At 39.8% G+C, this 19,494-nt stretch overlaps 1 long non-coding RNA gene across 2 annotated transcripts; it reads right to left on the reverse strand.

Annotated features, from left to right (window-relative positions):
• Window positions 1-4,267: 4,267 nt before the first annotated feature.
• LOC121888305 lies at window positions 4,268-8,242 on the reverse strand. 2 transcript variants are annotated; one of them, XR_006093192.1, is made up of 5 exons: window positions 7,951-8,242; window positions 7,422-7,470; window positions 5,495-5,616; window positions 4,703-4,820; window positions 4,268-4,504 (listed from the first exon to the last, which is right to left on the reverse strand). It is a non-coding gene; the product is annotated as an uncharacterized LOC121888305 (long non-coding RNA). The 2 variants fall into 2 exon arrangements; XR_006093191.1 differs by lacking the exon at window positions 5,495-5,616.
• Window positions 8,243-19,494: the final 11,252 nt, after the last annotated feature.

Consider the following 19,494-nt stretch of genomic DNA (forward strand, 5'->3'; position numbering starts at 1 on the left):
AATGGGAGAAAGAAGAAGATGGAGCTGCCAGGCAAGAGGAAAAGAGGAATGCCAAAGAGGAGGTTTATGGATATGTTGAGGGAAGACATGCAGGTGGTTGGCGCGACAGACTGACAGGAAGAGAATGGGAATAAGAAGAGGAATGGATCAGATGACTCTGTGTAATGTGAAAGGGGCTGCTTGTAGTGAAGAGAATTATCACCTGACACAGCAATTCCTCTCAGCTCTCTATAGAGCTTTTTAGCTTTTTCAATTTGTTTTATTGGAATTGACAAAAACAATTAGGGGTTCTGTGTTTATGTTCAATGTAAGCTCCGAAGTTGTGACCAGTTAACTGAACCATACAGTGTGAGTTTAGAAGTTATTCACAGACATTTTGGCTATACAGAAAGGGAGATTGGGATTGAGTTTGGGAGAAACGTGGTGTGTAACATAGAAGATTAATTAGATCATACAGTGCCAGGTAAACACATCAAACTGACTGATCTTCATTCTGATTGTTTGATTCAATCTGTAATTCCCCTTTGTCTATCACAGCCTTCTCTCTACCACATGAAAAACAGTTTGTACCGTGCCCTTAAAGCAACTCCCTTTTTATTCACATAAAAACTGTTGTCATGGCTGCTTCTCAGGGAACAGTTATAAACCAGTTTAAAGTACAATGAAATGAACTAAAAAAAACACCTGATACTCAGTATTGTGAAAAAAAGCTCAAACCCAAAAAAGCAGCCAGAAGCAATATTGGAAGGCAAAGTGTTACTTATTTTTCTCGGTGCCAAGCAGCAGAAAAAGTTTCTTCCATTCCAACAACTTCCACTGTTGCATTATTACATTTGATCATTACAGTTGTTGAAACTTGTTTGACCTTTTGTACCCTACACAGTGGATTATGCTAAGGTTCTTAAAACATTTCAGTTCCATCAAAATTATATTTAAAGTGGAACACTTATGTCATATTGGCAGATAATTACAGTACATATGAGTAATAAACACATTTAGTGAACCATTTGGCACCATAATAACATGCAATGACCGAGGTGTTGGAGGAGAAGGAAAAGTGGAAGATTTTTTTTTTCTTCCATTCAAAACTTGCATTTTGATTTCTGTGCTGTACAGCAAATTTTAATTGATCTTAAATTACTTTTACACTCAGATAAAACAAAATGCATGCCATTTTCTAGAAAACTGAAGTTCCACTGAGGTGAATATAACTACCCTTATTGGGACATTAATTAAAAGAGTATCCTCTTATAATACCTTGGTTTCTGGCTTGATGACAAAACATATTAATGAACTGACTAAGTCCTTAAAAGCATATAGAAATAAAGCATGTATAAGCCAGAATTGCAGAGAGTAAATTGTTCAGTCAACCTTTTTATCCGTCATGGACTATGGCGATGTAATTTATATGCACTCTCCTGTCACTACTCTTAAACTTCTCGATGCAGTCTATTCTGCCCTTAGGTTCATAACTGGAGAAAGTTTTAGAACACATCGTTGTATTCTTTGTGAGAAAGTTGAGTGGTAGTCGTTGGCAGTGAGAAGAGAAAGGCACTGCAATCTATTTATATACAAAGCTCTCCTTGGCAAACTTCCTGGGTATCTCACATGTCTTTTTAAGTATGGATCATTGTCACACTACACTAGATCCCAAGTCAAACAAGGCACATGGACCTGCGTTATCGTTTTATGTTTCGTTTGATTGCAGTGAATTGGTCTCATCCACCTGTGTGACTATGAATCACACACCTGCAGAATCTGGTTGATGCATAATTGACAAATACTTTTTATCACAGGAAAAAACCAATATGTTTAGTCAAGTATTAAATTGTGCATAAGTGTAATGGCCAATGATGTATTCTTTATGAGAAAGTTGGGTTGGCAGTGAGAAGAGAAAAGCACTGCATTAAATCTATCTATAAAGCACTTATTAGAAAACTTCCTGGGTATCTCACATCTTTTTGACTATAGATCACTGTCAAACTGCACTAGGTCCCAAGACTATTTGGTCCTCGAAAATCATCATGTTAGTACTGAGATTGGGAAACTGGCTCCACACAAGTGGAACATTCTGCAGAAGCTCGTAAAATTAGACAATCTTATCCCTTTTAATCAATTTAAATCTCTTTTGATTGACATAGAGCAGTGTAATGCATGTGTTTTTGAATTGATGTTGTCCTTTATGTTGATGTCTTTCGCCTGTTTGTTGTATAATCTGTTGATACTGTAATTTTTGTGTGCTTTTATTGTTTTTATATTTACTTTTATTGTTTCTATTGTTCTTATATATGGTTTGATGTTGAAGTATACTGTAACTTTTGTGTGCTTTCATATGTACTGTAATCAGGGTGTCCTTGTAAAAGAGAGTTTATAATAATAACTGCTATGCATTTGTAAAAGCAGTTCAATTTGACCAATGGATCGTGTGACTCTCATTAATTATAGGCTAAATGTGTTGCTGATTTAGTCCAGTGGTTTCCAAAGACCCATAGCCCATAATTTAATCAGTAAATGTAATCATAGCTTATAGAACAATGGCTCCCCAATGGAGGTATGACCTTCCCAGCTCAGTCATTACCACACAGGCAGTCAGTCCCTTGGTGCCAGTGTGAACTGAAAACACATTTCTTTAAGAAAAGCTTCAGATCCCATTGCCCATTACTGTCTCATAAACCCTAAATTACATCTCTGCCTTCCTGTTCTCTTCTTACGCTTCACCTAATTTATAATAGAAACATTTTCTGCCTGTCTAGTCATCCAGTTCAAAAGCTGGCTATTATTCAAATATTTTTGATACCAGTACCGGTACTGATACCTTGACTTCGATACCAGTTCCTGAATGATACTTTTTTCGATACCATTTTTATAAAATCCATTTTAACAAAAAGAAAATTACATTATGGTACAAATCTTAAGTTTTATTTTTCAGTTCCTTGGCATTTTGATACACTCAAAGCAGTTTCATAACATAAAAAATATAAATATATTTGGCATATTGCGCTGTTTGTGTTGAGAAGCTACAGCCAGATGTTCCAGACAGGTCCGCTCTTGCTTGATATCGAAAATTGGTACCAAATTACAAGGCATTTTTCAATACTTGAAAAATGCCCTACCCAGTTCCCCTCCATCACGTGTTATAATGTTCTTTATCATATGTAAAACTTGTGTATTTCATTTGTTGTTTGGACAAGGATGCGCCATTCTCTATTGTTTGGAAGAACTGCATAAATATATGAGGGTGTTTTCAGAAGAATCCTCAAGTTCAAATCAAGCAGCCAACCTTACAAACAGACAGCAATATTAGGCAATGTATTATTATCCATCTATTTTCTGCTGCTTATTCAGGTCTGGGTTGTGGCAACAGCAGACTAAGCAAGGTACACCCTTCTCACTAACTGTACTACAGGTCTTCCTGTTGGATCCCCACAACTGCCCAGTGCCTCTCACCCTGGGAAAGCAGAGAGTCAAGAGTTCAGCCCTTATCTAGGAGTTTGGCTCCAGAACTGGTGCTGTACATAGAGGTAATGGAAACCATATCTAGTTGGCATGGCTCCACCTACCACACTACCTCCGGCTCCTTCCTCACCAGAGATGACATTCCATGTCCCTAGAAGTAATTTGTGCCCAAACCTCAGCCTGCTGCCCAATTGGCAGCGCATCCTGCCCTCATGAGTTATGGGCCTTTATTGGTGGTAGTTCTATGTTGCTTCTATGAGCTGAATCACCTGGGCCCCACAGATATAGGCCTGGCCACTAGGCGTCCACTGGTGAGTTCCCCTCTCTGGTCTGGCTCCAGAGGGGGCCCTGGTTTCCCTAGTTTGGATGAGGTTACTTCAACCCAAAGAATCAGATTCATAGAGGTCTTTTGAACTGTTCTTAGTCTGGCCCCTCACCTGATACAGTTTGCCTTAGGAGACCAGGTGGAATTGCCCCTGACAACAACACTGCTCTGAGGATCACAGGGATGCGTAAACCCCTCCACCGCTATATGTTGGCGATTCGCGGACAAGAGCTCATAGCACCTGATATTAAATTTATTTTATTTACAATCATTTTGAATTGAATAATAAAGATTGCCAATTTGTGATTGGCATTTGGCATTCTGTAGTCTAAATACATTCTGTAGTCTTTCTGACTTATTGATTGATCAAAAAGTATTATTGCCAGTTCCAGCCCTATTTTAATCCAAAACACCATTGCAGAAAAAACTAAAAAGGCTGACTGAAAAGAGAAATGACTTTAGAAAAAGTGGAACAATTGCTTTTCATGCTTTTATTTGGTGGTTGTTGCTACTTCAGTTGTGACAAGTCATTGCAGAGGCTAAATGGCTGAGTTTCTTGAAAGTGGTGGAATTCCCCATGGTGCTTCTCATCTCCAGTCATTCCTCTCCTGCTGCCTCCCAACTGTCCTCTTCTCCTTCCTTTCTCCTTTCCTCCTCTCCACTCTTGTATTTTCTTCCCTCTGCTTAATTTGTCCAACTCTACATGTAGAAAGAGCTCTTCAGCTGAGGAGCAGAGATGTGGGGGAGAGAATGAATTATAGATGGATGAATAGAGACTGAATAATTAAAAGAAACAGAGGCAGATGGGACTGCTTTTGGGCAATCAGGCAGTTCTCCTGATATTCAAGTTCAATTCATCTGACAGAAAATGCAGTTGGTAGATCCAGCGTGGTATGATGGTATGTATGTGTGCACACTTACTTGCATACATATACATTCATGTGCTTGCTCAGACATCCACGTGTAATGATTGTCCAGGCGTGAGCGGGCAGACAGACTCTCCATGTTTGTTTTGCCTCCCGCCTCCCTGCAGCTAAATCTGGTAGACACACAGACAAAACCGTCCGGTTGCTTGATGTATTCAAATGGCTTTGGTGAATAGAATGAATAATAGATGGTGATTGTATGTGTTTTTTGTGTCAGTATGATAGAGAGCGGTGGCAGGGAATGTGCCTGTCTGAAGCAATAACATCAAAGCTTTCTGTGACTATGGAGTAGTTGTGAAAACAAACAGCAGAAGAGTTGTAACTGCCTGTCAACCTGCCAACCAGTCTGTCTGAATATCTCACTGCCTGTTGGTCTGCCTGTCTCCATATCTCTCCCTCTCTCTATGTGGGAATTTTGAGAGTATAAAGCGGTTGAATATTGACTATAGTGGTCTTTGAAGTGATGTCCAATACATAAGAGAATGACACAAGCGTTGTATATTACATTGTAAATCAGTGTTTCAAACAGCAAACAGCATTTAAATGAGTGAAACTGCACCATGAGAACAAACACAGGTTGAACAATATCAAACAATCAAAAGGTTAATTAGGTTACATAACCTAATTTACTGTTTCATTTTGCTATTTTGATGTGCAGACATTGAAATAGTAGTGTCTCAATGCAATGCAGGGAACATTAACTTTTTCAGCTTCAGTGATTAAAGTAGCCTATATACTGCTATAAAAGAAGCTCATTTGATTAATTATTCCCTTAAGCAAAGTTTACCCCAATTGTGAAGCAGTGCAGTCAACAGCTAGTCTAGCACCACAGATAGGAGGTGTAAATGTCTTGCTTTTCAGGGAATCCAAGCTGAATACATCTGCAGTACTACCCATTAGACTGGCCAACTGTGAAGTACATGGAGACAATAGAGACAAAGAGGAAAGTAGGGTTAACTTTCTCCGTTGACATCCCGCTGTGGAGACAATGAAGACATGAAGACAGGAAAAGGATGGCAAAGTCTGCCAGAAAACTGCTTTCTCTCCAATACAGTAAAAGTCCTCAGAGGTTACTGTGAAAACAACACATAGCTTTTGATCAGATTGCAACCTGCAACTTGAACTTTGAACTTTGCCGGGAAAAGTCACCGCTAACCTGCTGTTACTGTGATTTTATGTTCACAAACGTGTATATATACAGTTTGTGTGTGTGTGTGTGTGTGTGTGTGTTTTGCCCCACCAGATAGAGCAGTGATGATGATAGGGTAATTAGGTTGCCGATGTGGCTGCCTGCTTGCAGAATAGGTCAGAGACATCAATCACAGAAAGCTCCGCAATTCAGGCCTGCTGGGAGACGCTGTGTGTTTATGTGCATGAGACACAGAGAGATGTGCTCATACGGGTGTGGGCTCGCTCTCTATGTAATTACAGAAGCAATGTTTGCCCAGTCTGAAGATGTGTTCACAATGCAGCAAGAAAGCCACATCACACACAAAACCACCACCTTTCTTTTCTTTTTTTATTTCTGTACATTCATCTAATTTCATCTCATCACTTCTCATAACTGTCACTGTGAATAGAGGAAGCCAAACCAACACCTATTATATAAAGAAATACTTTTTTAAGATACACCACACTTTGACTCTAGTCCTATTGGGACAGTTTCCCTGAGAAACTATTAATTCAAGGAGAAGAGAGTCCTCATCCTTGAAGCTTTCTCTCATAAAAGTGAACTTAAATCCTGCATTTGTGTAGCTGGTCTATCAGTCACTCACACTCTCCTCTAAGCCTCTTTGGAGCAGTCAAAATCATTTTCTTCAGTGGTTAGCCTTTTTCAGATTGTTTCTGTCTTGATGATTCACGTAATTTCCAAAATAAAATATCATCTTGTATTCAGGCAGTGCACTGTACTGTTTCCATAACTGTTTTCAGTCACCATGACAGCTGCTGTTTAAGCCTCCAAAAGGGCTTACTGCTGTTTTTTCTCTTTCTTTTATTTTTTCTTGTTCCCACGTTCTCATGCTCCCGCATGTTGACGTGGCATTTCATAGTCAGCCATTAGCATGACTCATGTTGTTTAGCAGGGGACTGATGAAGAGACACAACGCTGTCAACACTATGGATGGAGATGTCAGAATCTCATAAATTCAACAAGCAAGTTTTAGTTGACTAAATATCAGAGGATTTTAGTCGAGTAAATCTACAGAAGAATTAGTGAACTAAGATCTAACAGATTTAGTTTAAGTATAAAGCATTATTTAAACATTTCTCTAAAACTCAATATGATGTCCTGGAGGAAACATCTATTTACCTGTTATTATGGAATGATATTAAGGTTTGATCGTGCAATACAGACAGTTTTAACGGTTGTGATATGAAACATATCTTTATTTATCTTCAAATCAAATACAAATAAAACCAAGTCTCATATAAAAGAATCAAGAATATAGACTTGCTTTTTCGCAAAAGACCATCTCAAACAACAACAAAATAACATCAATGAGCATTATGCCCACTCTCCCTGAATAATTAGATATACTCTAGTGTCTCCATCATCAGAACAAAGTCCTCATCTTCAGTCGTTGTGACTAGTAATTCTGTGTGCCCAATTCATTTTGCTACGCCCTGCTCCGTGGTATGTTGTTCTTTAGAGTCACTTTTGTAATTTGAAGCACTTAGAAGAGCTGTTGAAATGTTCTGCTGGGATGCACTACCTTAATTTGCACTCAGTGGCCCATTCTCGTCATTGAAGGTCTTTTGTATCTGTGAGGTTGAACAAGGGGAAAAAAATCAAGTTGATTTTTCTCTCTCACCCCCTAACCTCCCTTCCCCTCTCTCACTCATACACATGCACACACACAGCTCCAAGTTGTCTCTATGCTACATTTCTGCTCTTTTCTCCCGTCATATGTCTAACATTAAGTTAACATGAACATTAAGTTTAATATTACATTTTTTTGACACGTCAGTGTGGTACTGAGAGCTCGATGTAAACATTTCTTCAGACGTGCATTCTTCTGTTTGTATTTGTTTCAGTTTGAGGACAGAGAAACTTTACACTTATTATGTTTAGCATGTCGTTCAATCTTTTAATTTATGATCTAAGATTAGCTACTCTGGGTCATTCACTTCTCTAAACAGTACAGGACAGCGGTGGTTTCTTTTAGCTTGTATTGTGCTACAAGGTTGGCGAAAACACACCAGCTGGGGTTAGCTAATAAAATAACATTAGCTTGCGCTTACCTTTGCTTGAATTTCAGGATGACTTGTCTGCAAATGTCGCTTCAAGTTCGTTGTTTTTACCAGTGATTGTCGCTGCACACAGTTTACAAAGGGTCTTGTGAAAGTCAGTGAAAAAATGTCACTGACAAAAACTATGACAAAAATTATTTGTCAACGAAATTAACACTGCTGCAAGCAGCAGCTCAACAGGACCAGTAAAGCATATCCAGTAGGGTAGAGTAGCATGCAAACGGGTACAATACTTCCTACCCACCCACCAAGCAATTTTAATTAATGATCAAACAAAGTGTGCAGATATACTGTATGAATCATTTCCTGTGTGAGAGCTTTTTCTGACAGCTCCATTCACAAGTCCTGCCAGAGCTTGGAGAATTAAGATTTTGTTGAATAGAAATTGTAACACCATCTCACAAACTCAACATGTTGAATGAAGATGGTGACAAATTAAGGAAAAACCTGAATAAATGAGTAGGAAAACAAAATAAATGCAGATGTTTTCACACAGGTCATAGGCGGGTCACTGAATGTTTTGATGAGTATGAGAATGATCTGAATCATATGCTATGGCCCTCACAGTCAACAAATCTCAATCCAATTATTTTGGACTGATGTGTCAGACAGCGCTCTCCACTGCCATTATCAAAACACCAATTGAGGGAATATATTTTTGAAGAATGGTGTGCATACCTCCCATAGAGTTTCAGAGACTTGGAGAATCTACGCCAAGCAGCAATGAAGGTGTTCTGGAGGCTTGTGATGGTCCGACACCTTACTATGACACTTTATGTTGGTTTTTCCTCTATTTTGTCACCCATATATATGTTTTATATAAGGTGAAGATTGGATTAAAAGAGTTTATAAAGAAGCAAAAAGGGATTGTGACAACAGATGATATGTCAGTGTATATTCCAGATAATAGAGTAGAACACAGTCCACATTTTAATGCAGACCATTTGGACTGGATCAACAATAGACCTGTTAGCAATTATGGATTGGGACTTCAAGCGGGCGAAATTGGCTAGAATATATTCATCAGACAACATGGTTATTGACCAAAAAATGACCTCAACTTCGATCTGATCGGGCCACTCAAAAAACTAAATGAACACATTGATGCATTGAACAATCCACTGAGCAATTTTGATCATGATTGGGGAAAGCTATGCATAAATACGGATCACTTTCATGGATATGGATCACATGCTGCCCATTCATTGATGTAATGAATTTAATTACTTGTACCTATCCATCATGCAAAAAGTAGATTACAAAACAAATGTCTCTCATGAGTTTCCAGAGTCCAGTTTAAGTCTTCAGCTGTTTTTTTTTGTATCAGAAAACCAAAAGGTATTTAAAATATTCCTCCATATGTAACATTTCTGTACCAAAGTCTAATGTTGGATTCCCTTTGTGCAGCTCACATCATCAACATTTTAAAAGTCAGGTGGTGAGCTCCTTCTTCCACCCTGCAGCTTACCCACCTGCCAAGTCGAGCATGGCTTGTCAATGATGAATCCTCCAACATTGAGGACCTCTGTCCTCTCCAACCGAGTCATGCATGACTTTTGCTGAGCTCTGCCTCATAGCTCCAAGGTTATTTTAAAAGGTTCAATGCAAGACAAGCTCAAAGAGCCTGCATGCTAAATCAGTGCTCATACATCTAGTCACACTGAGGCCAACAGGGAATAAGCTGCCTGTGGTATCTGCACTTGACTTCCTTCTGATGGTGTTCTTGCATTTGTAAGCATAATGTAATACTTAGTTTATGGTTATTGCACCTCATATGAGACACGATGAGCTCAGTTTGTCAGTTATACTGGAGCCAAAGTTAGCGGCATTATGCTGAGATGTGCTGTTTGAATCTTTTTAAACAATATTCATGGGACTATGGAGGGTTTTCCTTTACTTCCGAAGTCTCAGAAGGACCACATGTGTTTTTTTGCAGCCACCAAAATGGAAATGAGAAGTACACTATGGATTTAATTTTCTTTCCTGCATAATGATCTAAACAGTTGGGAATCATGACTTAAAAGGGATGCTGTGTATACAGTATATACAGTATACAGTATATCTATGAACAAATGGGGAAAAAGCATTTCAGAAAAGGGTTAAATGTCCAGACAAGTAATATATATTATATGTATAACAAACTACACAACATGAATTGTCTGCTACTTGCACTGAATGAAGACACCTCACTAATTAGATTTCTGGGACCTCCACTTCATTGGCTTTGCTCCCTTTGAGAAACAGTAGTCGACATTTTTCACCATTTTCTGACATTTTATAGACCAAACGACTTATCGATTAATCGAGAAAATAATTGACATACTAATCGATAATGACAATAATTGTTAGTTGCAGCCGTACCAAATACCATTCAAAACTAATGACATTCCCATCAGCCTCAACTGTACTTTGTGTTTAGTGCTAACAACTAATGTTAGTATACTAACAGGCTAGACTAAGATGGCGAACGTGGTAAACACTCTACAGTATCTGCTAAATATCATCATGTTGCTGTGGTAACATTAGCATTTAGCTCAGATTTAGCCTCATTGAGCCACTAGTGTGGCTGTAGACTCTGTTTTGCATTTTTCAAATGGCATAATTTTTGCTGTTTCATTTGCTACTTCAAAAGCAATAATGGATTTACATTATTAGTGATTCTTTTTGATTTTTGGATTTCTATGGCAACAGAAAGCTATTGTCCTTCTCTAGCACTTTATTTGTTGTAATAAAATATTTCACTGTTCTGAATACTTCACAGCTCAGTGGATAAATAAAACCCTAAAACAGCAAAGCTATGCTATTCTTAAAACCCCAAGGTCAGGCCGTGAGGAGTGCTTGGTCTTCATTCTGCTTTCACAGTAAACAAACATCTCTAATTAATTCAGGCTTTAACTGCTATTTTTATACAACTCAGTGACACTTACAGTATCATAAATTTTCCAGTGATAATAATAATTGCTCCTTTAATCCTTCCATATATTTGTAATTAATGGGTGGAAAAGTTTATCATTTTGAGTACAGGGATGACTTGAATTATTCTTGGGGGCAAAAATCATTTTCTGAAGTGTCAAGGATTTGTGGCTACTTGATGTACGTGTTCACGTACACACACACACACACACACACACACATGTATGTACAGCAAGGAGCTGAGCAGACAGAAGATAACAATTGTGTAAGCAGGGTGGCAGATTCATTTGTGTGGTGCAGGGTGTGTGTGTGTGTGTGTGTGTGTGTATGAGAGAGAGAGAGATTGATAGAGAGACAAACAGACAGACAGTGTCCTATGCCAGAGGGGGTCAGCTTTGTGCTGCAGCAGTGTGGTGCTGAGTGGTGACTTGTACAGCTTCTGTTGATAACATACTCCAGAGAGTTTGTCACTCAAGAAAAACATGGTAGTAAAGAGACGGAGACACAACACAAGAGGATGATCTAAACTGCTGCACCAACAGATGCTGACACAGTCCATCCACTGTCTTGTTCTAATTTCTCTTCATCTGGCTTTCTGTTTCAATCCGCCTCTGCTTACTTTTTCCATTTCCCCCAATAGCTTCCATATTTATACCACATCACCATTTCCACCAACCACACTCTCTGAAACTTACTTTGCATTTATTGTAGCAATATAACCAAAATTGGTGTGTTGTGATTAGGGCAATTAATTATTTTTATATTGAAATTGCAATTTGAAAGAGTGCAATTTTCTGATGCTAATTATAACATTAATTCTGTAAGTTTTAAAGCACCAAAAAATAAATATTGGCTGTTATCTGGTCCACAGGCTTGTGTCTGTACTTTTCATATCAAGCCACAGATTGTGTTGTGAAAAAAAAAAAAAAAACACTCAACAACCAAAAAAGTGGCAAGTCTTTTTCTAAATAAACACATAAACCTATAAGCTGTAGGCACAACTTGATGCCTAAGGTATGAGGTGATTAGTCATAAGCACTAAAAAGGCCCCAAATCACGGTGAATATCATTAGCATGGCTTTTGAACAATGGCTATCAAAGCATGACTACAAACTGAAGCCATATTCAAATCTGATTAGATACATACTAATAAAAGACAAAAGCAAACATAACAAAAGACAAAAGCAAACAAAAGGGAAGATCAAAACAGCTGCCTGGTTGTCATAAAAGTTGGCAGAGAAACCAAAAGACAGCTAAATATGCTTTCATGAGAAATATCAGAACCATTGGAACACATCTCACCAGACTCCTTGGATGAAAATGCTTCCTCACTGTTGGAAAAGATTACAGTCCTCCGTCATCAATCTGTCATCCTTAATAATCACAATGATGCTGATTCCAACTGCACACATCCTGCTCCTCAAGATTCAACACATCAGAGGCTTTCACAACCAACACTCTGGGCGTTGAGGTGTTGGATCAGATTAGCTTGAGGTCTAGTAACGCCCAAACCTCACAGTATAGTTTTCAACACAGCTTCAGGGTATCAGTATCAGTAAAGATACCTGCTGTTAGTGACCTGACAAGAGACAGAGCGCAGCCTTGCTCCGGCCGATCCGACACTATCTTACTGGCCACGAAATACCTTCATTTCCCCACTATCTCCAGTGGATGTGGCAGCAGAACATTGCCACTAAAGCAGAGTCAGCCGGTGACATAAATCATCGGGACACCGTTGATAAGAGCTATCTTGCCGAAAGTTGGGGAGCAAAGAGCCCCACTGACTAGACAGCAGGCAAAGTGGGATTAGGGTTGAAAAAAGAAAGGTGGTGAACTTAATTCTAAGTCAAAGTGCCACTTTCCCTCTGTGATAACAGCAGGGGGAGGCCTTCGCTGGCTTGATCAGTGGGATCTGGAGACTTTGATTGCTTCTGTGATGGCCTCGACTGTCCTCTTGTTTGTTTTGTTCTTACATCTTTTTCTTGCCTCTTCAGAAAGAACTTAAAGGGGTCCAAGGTCAATCCTGAGGAAAAAGCCTGGCTGGTCGACTTTCAATTTCACCAGCAGTAGGGGATTGCAAAGGATACTGTAGCCCGGTCATGTCTTTGGGGGACTGTGGGGCAATGAGATTCCTACTAAAGCCATTTAGAGATTTATCAGCACTAGCCAATCATTGCGGCCACTGTGGAGCGCAGAGGACCATCCATCACAGTAGAGAGAGCAGGGTCTGGGACGCCTCTGTCACTAGATAATGCATTGTGAGGAGAAAAGGGGCAAAGAACATCTCAAGAGGAGGGTGAACGTCCTCCACTGTCCTTAAAGGACCTGTCTTATTTCAGTCTGATGTAGTCTTTCACTGTGGGCGTGACTTGTACACTGCAGCCAAGACAGAGACAAAGTGAAAAACAGTCCATAACAAACACCAAAAATACAGAACTTGCACAGAAACTTCAAACCCTTCCCACACTCTAACAACCATGTTTTTCTAGAAGCCTCAGCCAAACGCCAGCAGCAACAACCAGGCCTGAGCACAGAGAGCCAGAGGGCTCAATGTCCACCATCATCACCCAGTCTGGAGCAAATCCCAACACCCAGCCACTGGAACACTGGGTTTGATTAATGCCCTGACTCCTCCAACTGTTAACAAGTGAGAGAAATAGAGAGCCAGAGGATGAGAACAACCGAACAAAAACGAAATAAATGAGCAAAGCAAGGGTGTTTAGAAGAAATCTTTTCTCATGGGGATTTCCCCAGCAGCAGCAGCAGCTGTCTTTAAACTGGAAGAGAGACCTGGCAGTGGGATGTGAGGTTATGTCCCACCTCTGCCAGAAAGAATTCAGTCTCGACAAAAAGAAATCCACCACAGAGATTAGATTGATAATATTTCAACTGACTATGAGGCTCTGCGGCAGCCAATCTGAGTGCCAGTGAGAGATCGGAGAGAAAGGGGAGAAAAAAAAGCAAAAGATGCTTTTTTTCTGAATCCAGTATGAGATAGATGAGGTCTATTATATTACCTAACAACCAGAGTATATTTTTTATTATTGGCAATAACATCTTCCCCATACAGTATGATAAAAGAAAAAAATCCAAGCCCTTTTTAATAAAAGTGTCTATCAGATAGCTGTTCTCTCTTTTGTGTTTGCAAAGGAACCACAGATTAATCCTCACCACCAAGGCCTCTGTCACTGAAAACTGGGAGATAATGCTTACTAATAGAAATAATATTCTGTGACAAATCAGTTCTCTTTCTGAGGGCATGCAAAAGTATCAATACTTCATGAGCAGGCATGAAATGAATGTATATTGTAGTTATTTTAAAGCTGAAAACATGCAACAATGTTTAGTTAGTGTTGTTAAATTTGTCACATCACATATGTGTCCAGACCAAAGGCCAAAATATAATTAGGATAATAGTCAGAACAACTTTCCCAGAATAGGTATGTGAAACTTTTTTTTAAAATGAATTCACTAACAGAAAGCCTTCATTCATTCACTGTGGTTTTTAAACCGTAGTTTTCTTATTTCTCATTTTGGGAGTGCTGTGCATGTTGGCCTGCTGTAAGCGTCTACAGTGTGTCCAACTTGGCCTTTGAAAAGTTGGACATTTCGTTTGTGCACCCTTGAATACTGTCTGAGTGATATATCACTGTCAAAACCATATTGTGTTGTGAGTTTTTATGTGCTCTATTTGGACAAAATGATGGAAACAGTAAGGTTTTCCAGCAAAGAAGAATTGGTGCCCGTGGGGTTTGACTTTGCCATGGTACAGACAGCAGATCCACGAAGATGCCAGCTGTGGCTTCAGGTTTATTGAGGATATTTGTGGAGGAGATGTTGGTATCTTGATATCTGTCTCTCAGATGATAGATTTCTATCTGGCTGTCTGTGCAGAATGTCAGTGTGAGAAAGAAGCTCTTGAGCAGTTGATACTAAAACATGATATTTTGATGACTGTGGGTGTTATCAGCAGTGGTGGGCAGAAACATATTTCTTGGTAACACAACACAATAACATTGTTATTTTTTCTCAGTAACATGTAGTGTAAGGGATTACTATTTGAAATTCACAAATTACATTACAGTTACTAATCCCAGAAATGCTGTTGCTTCCACAGTTGCAGGTCAGCCTGTTGTCTGTGTTACCGCAAGTTAGATGAAGGGTTGATGTCAGTTTTGTCACTGTGGGTTTCGTGAAAAGATGTTTCTGTGATGTGTTAGCTTGGCACAGTACCTTTACAGTACCTGCTGTATTTTCTTAGCTGGCTTGCTAACATTAGCCACTGGAAAGCCTGCGCTCAGGAATTACCTGGTTTTGTTCAGAGTTGGAGGGTATTTGATCCCTGCAGCAAGTACAGGACTTCTGGAGAGCTGTGTGCGATCGGTAGGGCTAATGCTAAGCTAGCTGTTGATGGTCTAAACTGTAAACCACAATGGGCCCTAGTTTAACCGTGCAACAACAAGAGCAGCATGGTAGGTCTTGGGTTCACAGACAGTGTGGGCGTCTCCATGCGCACCTGCTATTTTGTTTCATTTATGTGCAGCAGCGCAAAGTGCAAAAGAGCTGAGTGAAGGTGAATATAAATCAGCAGGTGTGGTGATTATTAAATACTCTCTCAACCAATGATGTTAATTTATTATCCAATCCAGTTTACTGATGGTAGAAATGAAAAGAATAAAAATACATTTGGTGAAGCCATTTATATGAATATGAGATATGGACCCACACTATTTCAGCCATAATTATAATGTATTTCTCCGCGTAAATGGTCAAATAGTTTAGTAAACAATATTATACAACAATGTTTGCACCACAATGTATTTCAAGAATAAAACATTAGATGCTACTTTTGCTAAAAAGGGAGTAAGAAAAGAGGCTATGATGAGCCCTGCATGATAACCAGACTCCCACAAAAAGAGCAGAATATCAAGCTATAACCGACCAGTCTGATGTGCGTAGAGGTGTGTGTGGTTATTTTGTAGCAGCTTGGTGTCGTTTTCAGCCAGTTTAATGAAGGTAAACACAGTGAACGGCTGTGCGTAATAGCAGTGCGCTCTGGCGCTGCACTTCTCTAATTGGAGGCTTCAGATTTATCAACATGTCTGTCCTACTGCCTTCAAATGCTTCAGGGATTTAATGAACTGGAGAAGCTTCTCATACAGAAGCAGCTGCTGGACACCATATACTGTAAGAATCACCCACATTCATTTATAGATCAATACAGACCGATTAACTGACTTTCCAATTTTGGTTTGAGAGTGTTTAATTGAAATTATTTATTTATATTTCAAGCATTAATCCATTATTGCGGCACGTTTTCAAGTATTTACTTTGTTCTTGTTGATAAAATCACCAAAACACCAAAGCTTGACGCTGCCAGGAGCAGACACAGTTCTGAGATTTCTATTTTCAGCACAATGTCTAGGACCAAATTTCATCCAAAATACACTTTGCACTGCTTCATTTGAATGGACCTCCCATCTGTCTGCAGCTCTCCTCCCACCTGTGCACCCTTTGCTCTGTGCTGGTCACCAAAATACCACACATACGGGCAAAGTGAGTTTGAAGGTCAGGGAAATACCAAACAGTCGGATGTCGTTGGTCATTGTGCCTCCACGAAAATAGGGCCCAGTGTCTCATTTTCTATTTCCACAGTACATGTAGAAGATGTGAGACGTGAGTGTGGAGGCTTTGGTTTTTTTGTTTAAAAGCAGCTTTATCGGAGCGGTGCTGTGTAATGAAAGTAATGTAAAGAGTAATGTAATCAATTGCTGTTGAGGCTACTCAGTAATGCAATTACTTTTTCAATGAGTAATATGTCATTAATGATCAATTACATTTATCAAATAACTTGTCTGCTTGAGCTGCTATCAAAAGGTGCTACAGTATCATGTGCGTTGAATAGTCAGTAATTGGTTTTGACAATTTTCTTCCAAAATGAGAAATTTTACAATTTGGGCTTTTTCTTTGGGCTTTGTTCTTGACAGCACACTTTGACTATTTGAAGACACATGTCCCTGTTTCACGCCACATCATGGCATGACATGTTGAAAAAATTATACAGATAATTCCACTGTTGTTTTTTTTATTTCAAAAATGAAAACAGGGACATAATGCACTTACAACATTTAAACTGAGTGGTATTTCCATCCAGTAGTCAGCCACCATGACTTCATCTGTTTGACTTAAGGACCATTTCTACCCTTAACATCTGTCTGTGAGTGTTATATGTAGGAGGACGATCCAAAGTTCATTTCCACTGCTGGCTTGTGTGTCTGGATGCCTTGAAGTTAAACACTCAGCTTCCATTAAAAGAGCAACTCCCATTGTCTTGTGTATAGTGATGTGTCTTTATAGCTGTGCAACTCTGCTCAGAATTGATAAATGTTGTCTTCACAGAAGGTCTATCTTAGGAAATTGCCTGAATTTTTCCAGAAACCAAAATCACATATTACATATTTGCTTGATACTCAGTGATGTCTTTGTAATGTGGGGTAAAAACCACACATCTCTGCTAAGGAGAAAAGTTGAGGCACTCACTTCAGACTGTAGATGCAGGTGACCATGCTGTCACATTGAGATTCAAATTTCACTTTTCCTGAAAATGTCAGTTTCCTCCTCTATTTTTTCTTTCATTAGGTGACTGAGCCGAGCTGTGCTCTGTAATCTTCTTCGCTCCAGGGAACTCTCAGTCTCTCATGTTTCACCACTAGACTGGAGGTACTCCACAGGCAATTGTAGAGTGAAGAGTTCATGCACTCATAATGAATGACGCTGCCACCTCCTTTGGCCTTTTACTGAGTCCTGAAATGACTGCCTAGCCTGCCTAGAAAACTGAAATAAAATACAGTGTTTCTTGCTTGACAGTAAGCTGGGTAGGATTTCCATGCACCTGACTAGTCCTGAAAGACGCTCTACCTCGGTTGACCCTAAGAGCGGGATGGAAAGGAAAAGTCATTTAGCATTGTGGCGCTCCACAGGATGACTCACTCCTCCACTGCCAGAACCAGATGAGAAGGGAACTTCCCTTCTTTCTTCCTTCAGCGACTCCTGTCTCTCCGCTCCTTTCTCACTGTTGACGTTTCCACAGCATGATGAGTGCCTGGGTAATATTTATGTCCTGCTTCTTTTTCCCCTCCCGGCACAGTGTCTGACACATTTAAATAAAAAAAAAGGAAAGATGGGCATAAAATGAGGTGAGCGCCAGAGGGTGAGGGGGGGGGGGAGAGTAATCTGGAGAGATATTGTATTTCCAGTACTGTATGGCTGCAGGAGGGTTTTATCGCTGGACTGGCCATGGTGCTAGAAAGCTGCTTCCAAGCACCTGTCTCATATTGGAGAGTGACGCTCTGCCTCCCAGTGTTGTTCACTCCATCATTCCTGTGGCAGGCAAAGTGCTGGCAGAGACTTTACAGCTATCTGTTCCATCTCCTGGGCTGGCACTGCATCTACACAAATCTCCTATGCATACTCTACTGCATTAAGACAATTTCTCTAGTGCACATAAGCCTAGCAAAGACAGCTGTGGATTTTAGTACCATGCAGTGTGCATAAGCATGATCGACTTATCAGTCTAGATGTATATCACACTACGAAAACATGCAGCAGCTCCTCAGTTTGATTCATCACACACAGCACACAACTCACATTAACAGGGCTGAGGTTCAGCAGAGAGGAAGATGGTTAAATCATTTTCTCATGAGACAAGATATCACTCCCATCCAGGGCTCTGGCACCACTTCTTTGGATGTTCACAGTTGCTATAAAATACTTCAACACGCCGTAGTCCTGTAGGTCTCTTGTTTCTGGAAAAACCCAGGAAGAGCAGAGTTTATAGGCAAAACAGAAAACTGGAGCGATCCATGCTTTTGTACACTGGTCCCAGTTTAGGGATAATTCCAGTTTCAAAGGCAGATCTTAATCATTCAACAGACATTCAATTGACATTGTTCATTATTTCCTTTGTCAGCAGGTCTTCACCCCTAATGGAATGTCATTACCTTTCAGACTTCTTTTGTGGTCTTTAATACTGAAACCTTATTTAAATTTAGATGCCATATCATTCAAACCATAGTCTATACTCCTCAGAGGCAGTCATTTACGAACCTTCCTCAGGGGAGGTAGACTTGGGTCTTAAGCGCCTTGTAGTCTCTTCACGAGCTGCGCAGATTTGACCTGTTTGACAGTTAATACTTGAAGGAGGGAATGAGATTAGTATCCCCCCAAACTGTCATGGCAATTTACCTTTTGCACTTGACTTCAATGAGGAAAGAGACAATTCTCAATACAGTATTGCAACACTTTAATGCTCAGAGCATGGCACACTCGACACAGACATACCAGCTGCTGCAGAGGAGTGAGCCCCGAAGAGTGGGACAGACACTCCTTTACCTCTTTCTCACCGTCGTCTAGGAGTTTTTGTGACTAATCTTTGTGTGGCTATATCCGAACAGACATGACAGGATATGCTTCAGCATGAACAGATGTTCTTTGTTTCTCTTTCACTTGGGAACATACTGTTCAGACGTACAACCATGATTCCTATAACTGTCACAAAGCATTTTAACCTTTCACAAGTTTGCACAAGCATTTGTACATATTCATACAAGGATTTCCCTCATA

The sequence above is a fragment of the Thunnus maccoyii genome, chromosome 21, assembly GCF_910596095.1.
Source record: "Thunnus maccoyii chromosome 21, fThuMac1.1, whole genome shotgun sequence".
Lineage (NCBI taxonomy): Eukaryota > Metazoa > Chordata > Actinopteri > Scombriformes > Scombridae > Thunnus > Thunnus maccoyii.